Source organism: Lampetra planeri, chromosome 2, assembly GCF_965212315.1.
Source record: "Lampetra planeri chromosome 2, kcLamPlan1.2.h2, whole genome shotgun sequence".
Classification (NCBI taxonomy): Eukaryota; Metazoa; Chordata; class Hyperoartia; order Petromyzontiformes; family Petromyzontidae; genus Lampetra; species Lampetra planeri.
Window position 1 is genome coordinate 29,432,057 of NC_136108.1, and position 10,976 is coordinate 29,443,032.

The following is a 10,976-nucleotide window of genomic DNA, read 5'->3' on the forward strand; positions in this document are numbered from 1 at the left end:
GTATGTCTGTTCGTGTGTGTGTATGTCAACAAGTATGTCTGTCTGTGTGTGTGTATGTCAACAAGTATGTCTGTTCGTCTGTATGTCAACAAGTATGTCTGTTCGTGTGTGTGTGTATGTCAACAAGTATGTCTGTTCGTGTGTGTGTATGTCAACAAGTATGTCTGTTCGTGTGTGTGTATGTCAACAAGTATGTCTGTCTGTGTGTGTGTATGTCAACAAGTATGTCTGTTCGTCTGTCTGTATGTCAACAAGTATGTCTGTTCGTGTGTGTGTATGTCAACAAGTATGTCTGTTCGTGTGTGTGTATGTCAACAAGTATGTCTGTTCGTCTGTCTGTATGTCAACAAGTATGTCTGTTCGTGTGTGTGTATGTCAACAAGTATGTCTGTCTGTGTGTGTGTATGTCAACAAGTATGTCTGTACGTCTGTCTGTATGTCAACAAGTATGTCTGTACGTCTGTCTGTATGTCAACAAGTATGTCTGTTCGTGTGTGTGTATGTCAACAAGTATGTCTGTTCGTGTGTGTGTATGTCAACAAGTATGTCTGTTCGTGTGTGTGTATGTCAACAAGTATGTCTGTTCGTGTGTGTGTATGTCAACAAGTATGTCTGTCTGTGTGTGTGTATGTCAACAAGTATGTCTGTTCGTCTGTATGTCAACAAGTATGTCTGTTCGTGTGTGTGTGTATGTCAACAAGTATGTCTGTTCGTGTGTGTGTATGTCAACAAGTATGTCTGTTCGTGTGTGTGTATGTCAACAAGTATGTCTGTCTGTGTGTGTGTATGTCAACAAGTATGTCTGTTCGTCTGTCTGTATGTCAACAAGTATGTCTGTTCGTGTGTGTGTATGTCAACAAGTATGTCTGTTCGTGTGTGTGTATGTCAACAAGTATGTCTGTCTGTGTGTGTGTATGTCAACAAGTATGTCTGTTCGTCTGTCTGTATGTCAACAAGTATGTCTGTGCGTGTGTGTGTATGTCAACAAGTATGTCTGTTCGTGTGTGTGTATGTCAACAAGTATGTCTGTTCGTGTGTGTGTATGTCAACAAGTATGTCTATGTCAACAAGTATGTCTGTTCGTGTGTGTGTATGTTAACAAGTATGTCTGTTCGTGTGTGTGTATGTCAACAAGTATGTCTGTCTGTGTGTGTGTATGTCAACAAGTATGTCTGTTCGTCTGTATGTCAACAAGTATGTCTGTTCGTGTGTGTGTGTATGTCAACAAGTATGTCTGTTCGTGTGTGTGTATGTCAACAAGTATGTCTGTTCGTGTGTGTGTATGTCAACAAGTATGTCTGTCTGTGTGTGTGTATGTCAACAAGTATGTCTGTTCGTCTGTCTGTATGTCAACAAGTATGTCTGTTCGTGTGTGTGTATGTCAACAAGTATGTCTGTTCGTGTGTGTGTATGTCAACAAGTATGTCTGTTCGTCTGTCTGTATGTCAACAAGTATGTCTGTTCGTGTGTGTGCATGTCAACAAGTATGTCTGTCTGTGTGTGTGTATGTCAACAAGTATGTCTGTACGTCTGTCTGTATGTCAACAAGTATGTCTGTACGTCTGTCTGTATGTCAACAAGTATGTCTGTTCGTGTGTGTGTATGTCAACAAGTATGTCTGTTCGTGTGTGTGTATGTCAACAAGTATGTCTGTTCGTGTGTGTGTATGTCAACAAGTATGTCTGTTCGTGTGTGTGTATGTCAACAAGTATGTCTGTCTGTGTGTGTGTATGTCAACAAGTATGTCTGTTCGTCTGTATGTCAACAAGTATGTCTGTTCGTGTGTGTGTGTATGTCAACAAGTATGTCTGTTCGTGTGTGTGTATGTCAACAAGTATGTCTGTTCGTGTGTGTGTATGTCAACAAGTATGTCTGTCTGTGTGTGTGTATGTCAACAAGTATGTCTGTTCGTCTGTCTGTATGTCAACAAGTATGTCTGTTCGTGTGTGTGTATGTCAACAAGTATGTCTGTTCGTGTGTGTGTATGTCAACAAGTATGTCTGTCTGTGTGTGTGTATGTCAACAAGTATGTCTGTTCGTCTGTCTGTATGTCAACAAGTATGTCTGTGCGTGTGTGTGTATGTCAACAAGTATGTCTGTTCGTGTGTGTGTATGTCAACAAGTATGTCTGTTCGTGTGTGTGTATGTCAACAAGTATGTCTATGTCAACAAGTATGTCTGTTCGTGTGTGTGTATGTTAACAAGTATGTCTGTTCGTGTGTCTGTATGTCAACAAGTATGTCTGTTCGTGTGTGTGTATGTCAACAAGTATGTCTGTTCGTGTGTCTGTATGTCAACAAGTATGTCTGTTCGTGTGTGTGTATGTCAACAAGTATGTCTGTTCGTGTGTGTGTATGTCAACAAGTATGTCTGTTCGTGTGTCTGTATGTCAACAAGTATGTCTGTCTGTGTGTCTGCCTTTATTTTTTGCCCGTTTTGTTTTTCCGCAGGTCGGCTGGATTTTTTTTCTTTGTGGACGGTCAATCTGCCTGTCGCCCCGGCTGCATTTCGACCATCTCTCTCTCTGTTGCTCGTCGTTGTGCACTGCGTAGTTGTCTGTGTGTGTCAACCCGGCAGTCCTCTCCATCACGGGGGACCGGTGGCGCAGCGGTTAGTGCGCTGCGCTGCGAACCCCGGCGACCCGAGTTCCCATTCCCGCTCACGACCAATGACAGTGGCGAGTATTTGTAACCGGTGCTGGGCCTCCCCTAGGTCGACTCAACCGCAAATGAGTACCTGGTGCGGTATATAAACATCGGCACTGGGGAGACAAAGGCGGCCGGGCGTGGCGGTGGTCACCCACCCCTTCGTCTGCCGTGACGGCCTTTATAGGTGCTGGCTAACAGCACTTGCCCCAACAGTCTGTTAACGCTATATGGGGAATCTTTGTCTCGTCTTTGCCTGTCTTGTATATTTGTACGCCGATGTGATCGCCTTTCCTTGAGTCGAGTCTGTATCCAACCTCCCTGCCGCCTCTGCGCGTGACTGCTCACATCTCGACCCGGTGGACTGACGCTCATTCCCAGCTGGTGCCCACAAGTGAGAAGACCGTTGGAATTGTTGGCGCAAAAGCAGCGTTGCCATCGGTGCGGCAACAGCGGCGTGTCCCGACGCAACCTCCACCATTCACAGGCGACGCGTCCACACCGAGCGCAACGCGCGTGTCCGTGGCCACGAGCAAACATCCAAAGAGTCGATACTTCCAAATCTGGGGCCCCCAACGACAACAACAAAAACAACAACAACAACAACAACAAGAAAGAGGCGAGGGTTTCTGGCGGTCGTCGATTGATTTCACCCCACGCCGTATCGCGTTAATCGACGACCACGATTGGGAGCGCGCGATCGCAATCGTCGGTGGCACGAGCGAATTCGCCTTCGTCGTTGTAGAGTGCGACGCTGACGCCGACGGAGAGGCAAAGGTTCGCCACCCTTTCTTTTTCGAGTCGACTCGCTTTACTAACGAGAGACACCGGGCGAGAGAGCCAGAGAGAGAGAGAGAGAGCCAGAGAGAGAGCCAGAGCCAAAGAGAGAGAGAGAGGGGCGAGCGACGGGACACTTTGACGCGAGTGCAGTACAGAAACTAGGCGGGCCGTCGTGCAATCGGCGCGTTACGGGGGAACGCGCGAGTCGCGCGTGCTAATGCGTGGCGCGTGGCTTCGTACCCTTGGCGTGAGCACGGGGCGAGCGGGGCCTCGTGCAGAGTGACCCGGGGATGGTGGGGGGGGGGTGGTGAAGGGGGTCGGGATTACGCGTGGGTGGTCTTTGAACGAAGGCACTTTTACCCGGTGACTCGGACGTGGAGTTAGTTCGGTGACCTGCCCTCCGTGATCTCTGTGCGCAGTTACAGGTGAGGAGGGAGTTGACAGGCGAGATCTCTTGCCTCAGAGGAGGGAGCTTTCTCAATCACAAGCGGCACCATGAATCATTGTTTCGTTTTTAAAACGGTGCAGTGCTTTCTGTGGAACGCCAAATAGAAAGATCCCTCGTATAGCCTTAACAGACTGTTGGGGCAAGTGCTGTTAGCGAGTAGCACCTATGAAGACCGGCAGAGTACACGAGGGGGTGGGTGACCAACACCACGCCCGACCGCCTTTGTCTCCCTAGTGGCAATGTCCGCACATCGCACTCAATTGAGGCTGAGTCGACCCATTGTCTACCTATTGTCTTCCAGGAGCAGCAGCAGCAGGAGCAGTAGCAGCAGCAGCAGGAGCAGTAGCAGCAGCAGTAGAAGGAGCAGCAGCAGCAGCAGTAGGAGCAGCAGGAGCAGCAGCAGTAGCAGCAGCAGTAACGGCAGCAGCAACAACGGCAGCAGCAACAACGGCAGCAGCAGCAGTAGCAACGACAGCAGCAGCAGAGCAGCAGCAGCAGGAGCAGCAGCAGCAACAACAGCAGCAGCAGTAGTAGCAGAGCAGCAGCAGCAATAGCAGCAGCAGGGGCAGCAGCAGCAGCAGGAGCAGCAGCAGCAGAAGTAGCAGTAGTAGTAGCAGCAGCAGCAGGAGTATTTCTCTCTCGTGCGTTCTCTCCCTCTATCTTTGTCTCTCTCAGTGTGTCACTGAGCCAGGGTGAGTAAAATCGGGTTGTTTTTTATTGCATCACCGGTAACCGCGTGAAAAAGTGGTTAAAAAAACCGGTTTTCCAGACATAGAAATGTCTCGAGCAATAAACGCGCGCGACACGTTCGGCGTTTTAATTGCAAAGAAAAAAATATGGAGCGACCCCAGCGGCGTCGCCGTGAACGCCACTGGAGCTACAATCCAGAGGCCGACGGTTCGACCCCAGACAATGGGGGGCGAGATGTTTGACCCCCACCCCCCGCTACCCCCCCCACCCCCGTTACCCCCCAGCCTTAGTACCCCCCACCGCCCAGAAGTATAAATGGGTTCACCACAGTTCGGCTACCGACAGGTCGCGCGTCTGCTCAGCGTGGAAGAGCAAAAAAACATTCCAGAGCATCCTCCCCTGGTGGAGCCTCCCCTGGTGGAGCCTCCCCCTGTGGAGCCTCCCCTGGTGGAGCCTCCCCCTGTGGAGCCTCCCCCTGTGGAGCCTCCCCCGGTGAAGCCTCCCCCTAGTGGAGCCTCTCTCCGGTGGAGCCTCCCCCTGGTGGAGCCTCCTCTGGTGGAGCCTCCCCCTGGTGGAGCCTCCTCTGGTGGAGCCTCCCCCTGATGGAGCCTCCTCTGGTGGAGCCTCCCCCCGGTGGAGCCTCCCCCCGGTGGAGCCTCCCCCCGGTGGAGCCGTTCCCCGGTGGAGCCTCCTCTGGTGGAGCCTCTCTCCGGTGGAGCCTCCCCCCGGTGGAGCCTCCCCCCGGTGGAGCCTCCTCTGGTGGAGCCTCCCCCTGGTGGAGCCTCCTCTGGTGGAGCCTCCCTCTGGTGGAGCTTCCCCCTGGTGGAGCCTCCCCCTGGTGGAGCCTCCTCGAGTGGAGCCTCCTCTCGAGCCTCTTGGAGAGGAGGCTCCACTCGAGGGCAGGGAGCGAGACAGAGAATTTGCAGGGACTGCGCCTTTGCCGTGTCGCCGAGCACGGAGGTCAACGTGCGATTTGGGGCCAAGGCGCGTGACGCGCGCGGCGCTGTCAACTCGGAGCGTTCATTGCGAACGCCTCCACGGGAAAGGGCGAAGCTGTCGCCTGACTTTGGGAACCGCTAACCGTTTCGTAAATAGGTTACCGGTTTTTTGCCGGTTGTCGTTTAAGAGGAACCCGAGGCGAGTTTGGCCCGAGGTGCAACAGCAACAGAAACAGCGGCAGCGGCCTCTCTTACGCGCGTGAAACCCAGCCGCGTTCACCACCAAAGTATGCCGCGCGTTTATTACAGAGGTCGCAAACGGGTTTTGATTCCTTACCCGTACCCGGCCGCACCAGGGTCGCAAACGGGTGCCCGTACCCGGCCGTACGGGTATCGGGTACCTGATTGCGACCTCTGGGATGAAGCCATGTTGCAGGCGCGGGTGGGTTGATTCTAGGAACTTGAATTGTGAGAAGAGACAAGACGTTGGGAAATGAGTGATAAACGGTGACTCACCAGTGACTCACGGTCTACCCGTACCCGGCCGCACCAGGGTCGCAAACGGGTACCCGTACCCGGCTGGGTATGGGTAGCCGGGTATCGGGTAGGGTACGGGTATCGGGTAGGGTACAGGTATCGGGTACCCGGTTGCGACCTCTGACGTTGAAGCTGCCACCGCCAACATGGCACCGACACAACACGAGCTTGTCACGTCGTCACACAATAATCATCATCATACTTCAACATTGCAGTGCACCTCCATGCAATATATACAGCATCTTTCCTTAACATTGATCGTCTCTCTCACACACACAGCAGACGCGCACAGCGGATACCATGTGGCTGGTGGAATTGCAGGACAACAACGAGGTTTCCTATCCCTATACCGTATTGAAACAACTCAACACAATAACAACAGTGGTGTGTGTGGTCTTAAAGCAAACAAAAATAAATATAATCGTTGACGTTTCGGGGAATGGCCCTTCTTCAGCGCACATCAATCGTTAATTGTGCTTGCGCACCACTGCCAGCACAAACCAACACAATTTGTCTCGAGTAGCCATGCCGAGTCTGTCCGGCTCCTCTGGTTTCATTCCCCAGAGGCAAGACAAAACACAATTCAATAATGAATTTGCCAACACGTTCCCAATGCAATGATTTGGGCCCTGATAACTCGGTGAGTCTTTTCTGAGTAAATATATCACATTACCGTGTGAATATTATGAGATTATTTTATTATTGTTGCTTTTTAGAAGCATGGATTTGCTAAAAGACGTGGTGATGATATGTGTGACTTATTAAAGAACCATTACGCCTCGGGCATGGAAGGGGGGATGGGGGGGGTGGGGGATTGACCATACTTCACTGCTGTGGTCACAGTGCGGCTGCCTGGTGAACACTCGCGCTCTCCGTGGGCTTTGGCAAAGCCGCCACCGCACTGCGCCGTGAACTCGCCCAACCGAGTTCGATTCCCGTAACATCAGTGGCACGGCTAACATCATCAGTGACACGGCTAACACCATCAGTGGCAGGGCTAACATCATCAGTGGCACGGCTAACACCATCAGTGGCACGGCTAACATCATCAGTAGCACGACTAACATCATCAGTGACACGGCTAACACCATCAGTGGCACGGCTAACATCATCAGTGGCACGGCTAACACCATCAGTGGCACGGCTAACATCATCAGTAGCACGACTAACATCATCAGTGACACGGCTAACACCATCAGTGGCACGGCTAACACCATCAGTGGCACGGCTAACATCATCAGTAGCACGGCTAACACCATCAGTGGCACGGCTAACACCATCAGTAGCACGGCTAACACCATCAGTGGCACGGTTAACATCATCAGTAGCACGGCTAACATCATCAGTGACACGGCTAACACCATCAGTGGCACGGCTAACATCATCAGTAGCACGGCTAACACCATCAGTGGCACGGCTAACATCATCAGTGGCACGGCTAACATCATCAGTGGCACGGCTAACACCATCAGTAGCACGGCTAACACCATCAGTGACACAGCTAACATCATCAGTAGCACGGCTAACATCATCAGTGACACGGCTAACACCATCAGTAGCACGGCTAACATCATCAGTGGCACGGCTAACATCATCAGTGGCACGGCTAACATCATCAGTGGCACGGCTAACATCATCAGTGGCACGGCTAATATCATCAGTGGCACGGCTAACATCATCAGTGGCACGGCTAACATAATCAGTAGCACGGCTAACACCATCAGTAGCACGGCTAATATCATCAGTGGCAAGGTTAACATCATCAGTGGCACGGCTAACATCATCAGTAGCACGGCTAACATCATCAGTGGCACGGCTAACATCATCAGTAGCACGGCTAACATCATCAGTGACACGGCTAACATCATCAGTAGCACGGCTAACATCATCAGTGGCACGGCTAACATCATCAGTGGCACGGCTAACATCATCAGTAGCACGGCTAACACCATCAGTGGCACGGCTAACATCATCAGTAGCACGGCTAACATGATCAGTAGCACGGCTAACATCATCAGTAGCACGGCTAACACCATCAGTGGCACGGCTAACATCATCAGTGGCACGGCTAACATCATCAGTGGCACGGCTAACATCATCAGTGGCACGGCTAACACCATCAGTGGCACGGCTAACATCATCAGTGGCACGGCTAACACCATCAGTAGCACGGCTAACACCATCAGTAGCACGGCTAACATCATCAGTGGCACGGCTAACATCATCAGTGGCACGGCTAACATCATCAGTGGCACGGCTAACACCATCAGTGGCACGGCTAACATCATCAGTGGCACGGCTAACATCATCAGTGGCACGGCTAACATCATCAGTGGCACGGCTAACATCATCAGTGGCACGGCTAACACCATCAGTGGCACGGCTAACATCATCAGTGGCACGGCTAACATCATCAGTGGCACGGCTAACATCATCAGTGGCACGGCTAACATCATCAGTGTCACGGCTAACATCATCAGTAGCACGGCTAACACCCTCAGTAGCACGGCTAACACCATCAGTGGCACGGCTAACATCATCAGTGGCACGGCTAACATCATCAGTGGCACGGCTAACATCATCAGTGGCACGGCTAACATCATCAGGAGCACGGCTAACACCCTCAGTAGCACGGCTAACATCATCAGTGGCACGGCTAACATCATCAGTGGCACGGCTAACACCATCAGTGGCACGGCTAACACCATCAGTGGCACGGCTAACACCATCAGTGGCACGGCTAACACCATCAGTGGCACGGCTAACACCATCAGTGGCATGGCTAACATCATCAGTGGCACGGCTAACATCATCAGTGGCACGGCTAACATCATCAGTTGCACGGCTAACATCATCAGTGGCACGGGTAACATAATCAGTGGCACGGCTAACATCATCAGTGGCACGTCATTGAGCATCGTGGTTGACGTAGCAACGGATTGACAAAGGAATGTGTATATTACATATTATTATATTATATATTATTATATATTATTACATTATATATTATTATAGTGTATATTATGTATTACTGTATTTCAATCTCTGTCGTTATAACCTCACGATACAGAACCTAGCCAATCTCTATCCACCGATGGATGGAGGTCTCCTCGCGGTGTTGATCATGGGCTAGGGAGCTGGGGGGGGGGGGGGGTGTTTGACCATACTTCACCACACTGGTCACAGGTGCGGCTTGATGTACAAATTACGAATCCAAGACTCGCTATTTCAAAGCAAACACAGCCTCCACTTTCCTGGACAAAGAGAGGCAATGAATGTGATTTACAGCTCACGGTCTGCACTCTGCTTGAGTTGACACTTTGGATGACCAACAGTTGACATCGTTCGTACACGCTGCAGTCAACAATTTAACAGTGTGGTGTACAAGCTGCAGTTCAGTACATATCGCCTACAATAGTGAATGTATGTTGGACTTTTTTCGCACCGTACATAGCCAAGCGTGCTAATGGGAGGTGCGGTGAATGACAGTCGTAGTAACGAGGGTTACACATACTCCCTCTGGGCTGTGATCTATTGCAGCTGCAGTCGATAGGAACGACTTCGCCGATACCTCCTGAACATACAGTCGACACAATGAGCGGGGATAGTCCATAGACTCTACAGCACACACGGCACAAGGTCTGGTAGCTCGCCTACGCTGGGTGGTCTGCCGTCCATTCATGAGACGATATTCCACACACACCGTCATACACAACGGTGCACATTCACTACCATGGCACATTCACTCACACATTCACTCACACACACACGTACATGGACACACGCCCATACACATTCACTGACACACACATTCACTCTCACATACATACACACACAAATACAAAGATCCCCCGTATAGCCTTAACAGACTGTTGGGGCAAGTGCTGTTAAGCGAGCACCTATGAAGGCCGGAAACGCCACACGAGGGGGTCGGTGGCCAACACCACACACGTGGTCAGCACCACGCCCGGCCGCCTTTGTCTCCCCAGTGGCGATGTTTACACACCACATCAGGTACTCATTTGAGGCCGAGTGGACCGAGGGGAGGCCCGTGACACCCCCATACACGTTCACTCTCACACACATTCACTCTCACACACATACTCCCATACACATCGAGTCCCAAACACGTTGACTCCCATACACATTGACTCCCAAACACATACCACGCTCCCATACCCATACACAAATGCACACACACACACACCACTTTCGTCCGCGAACACACACACACACAGAGACATACGCTCTACACACCACAGCTAGACATTTGCGCACCGTGAGACACACGGGGAGATGAAGCCAGCAGCAGCAGTAGCAGCAGTAACAGCAGCAGACAATGGCTTACCGATCCCTCCTGCTTGCTCTCGGTGTCCACTCCGGGGTATCCGCCGTCTGTCTCCGCGCTTTATGAATAAATCAGCTCGGTGTGAGCGAGTAGCTCCGGCTGCTGCTGCTGCTGCATCACCCGCTCCTCTCCCCCCGTGCCTCCCTCTCTCTTGCAGATCTCGCTGCCCCCCTCTCTCTCCACCCTCTCTCTCTCTCTTCACTTCCTCTCCCTATTGGATCTCTCTCTCTCTCCCTCTTCCACCCCCCCTCTCTCTCTCTTGGCTGGACCTCCCTCCCCTCTCTCTCTCGCTCCCTCTTCCACCCTGTTCCTCAGTCCCTTGTTTCGCTCCCCCCTCCCCCCACTATTTCCCACCCACACTTCCCCCCACCCTCTCCCTCTCTCGCTCTCTTCCTCCATCAACAGACTCCTCCTCTTTCCGCACAACACACGACACGACCATCATCATCATCATCACGACCATCATCATCATCATCACTGCCGTCACCATCACTACAATCACCATCACGACCATCACCATCACGACCATCATCGCATCACTAACGTCACCATCACTACCATCATCGCTACCATCATCGTTACCATCGCAA

At 51.5% G+C, this 10,976-nt stretch overlaps 1 long non-coding RNA gene across 1 annotated transcript in view; it reads right to left on the minus strand.

Annotated features, from left to right (window-relative positions):
• The window catches only part of LOC144731045 (uncharacterized), a 37,261-nt gene extending 26,688 nt beyond the window's left edge, over positions 1-10,573 (minus strand). Inside the window, exon 1 of the long non-coding RNA XR_013587888.1 lies at positions 10,387-10,573. This is a non-coding gene — a long non-coding RNA (uncharacterized LOC144731045). The remainder of the gene's footprint in view (positions 1-10,386) is intronic.
• Positions 10,574-10,976: the final 403 nt, after the last annotated feature.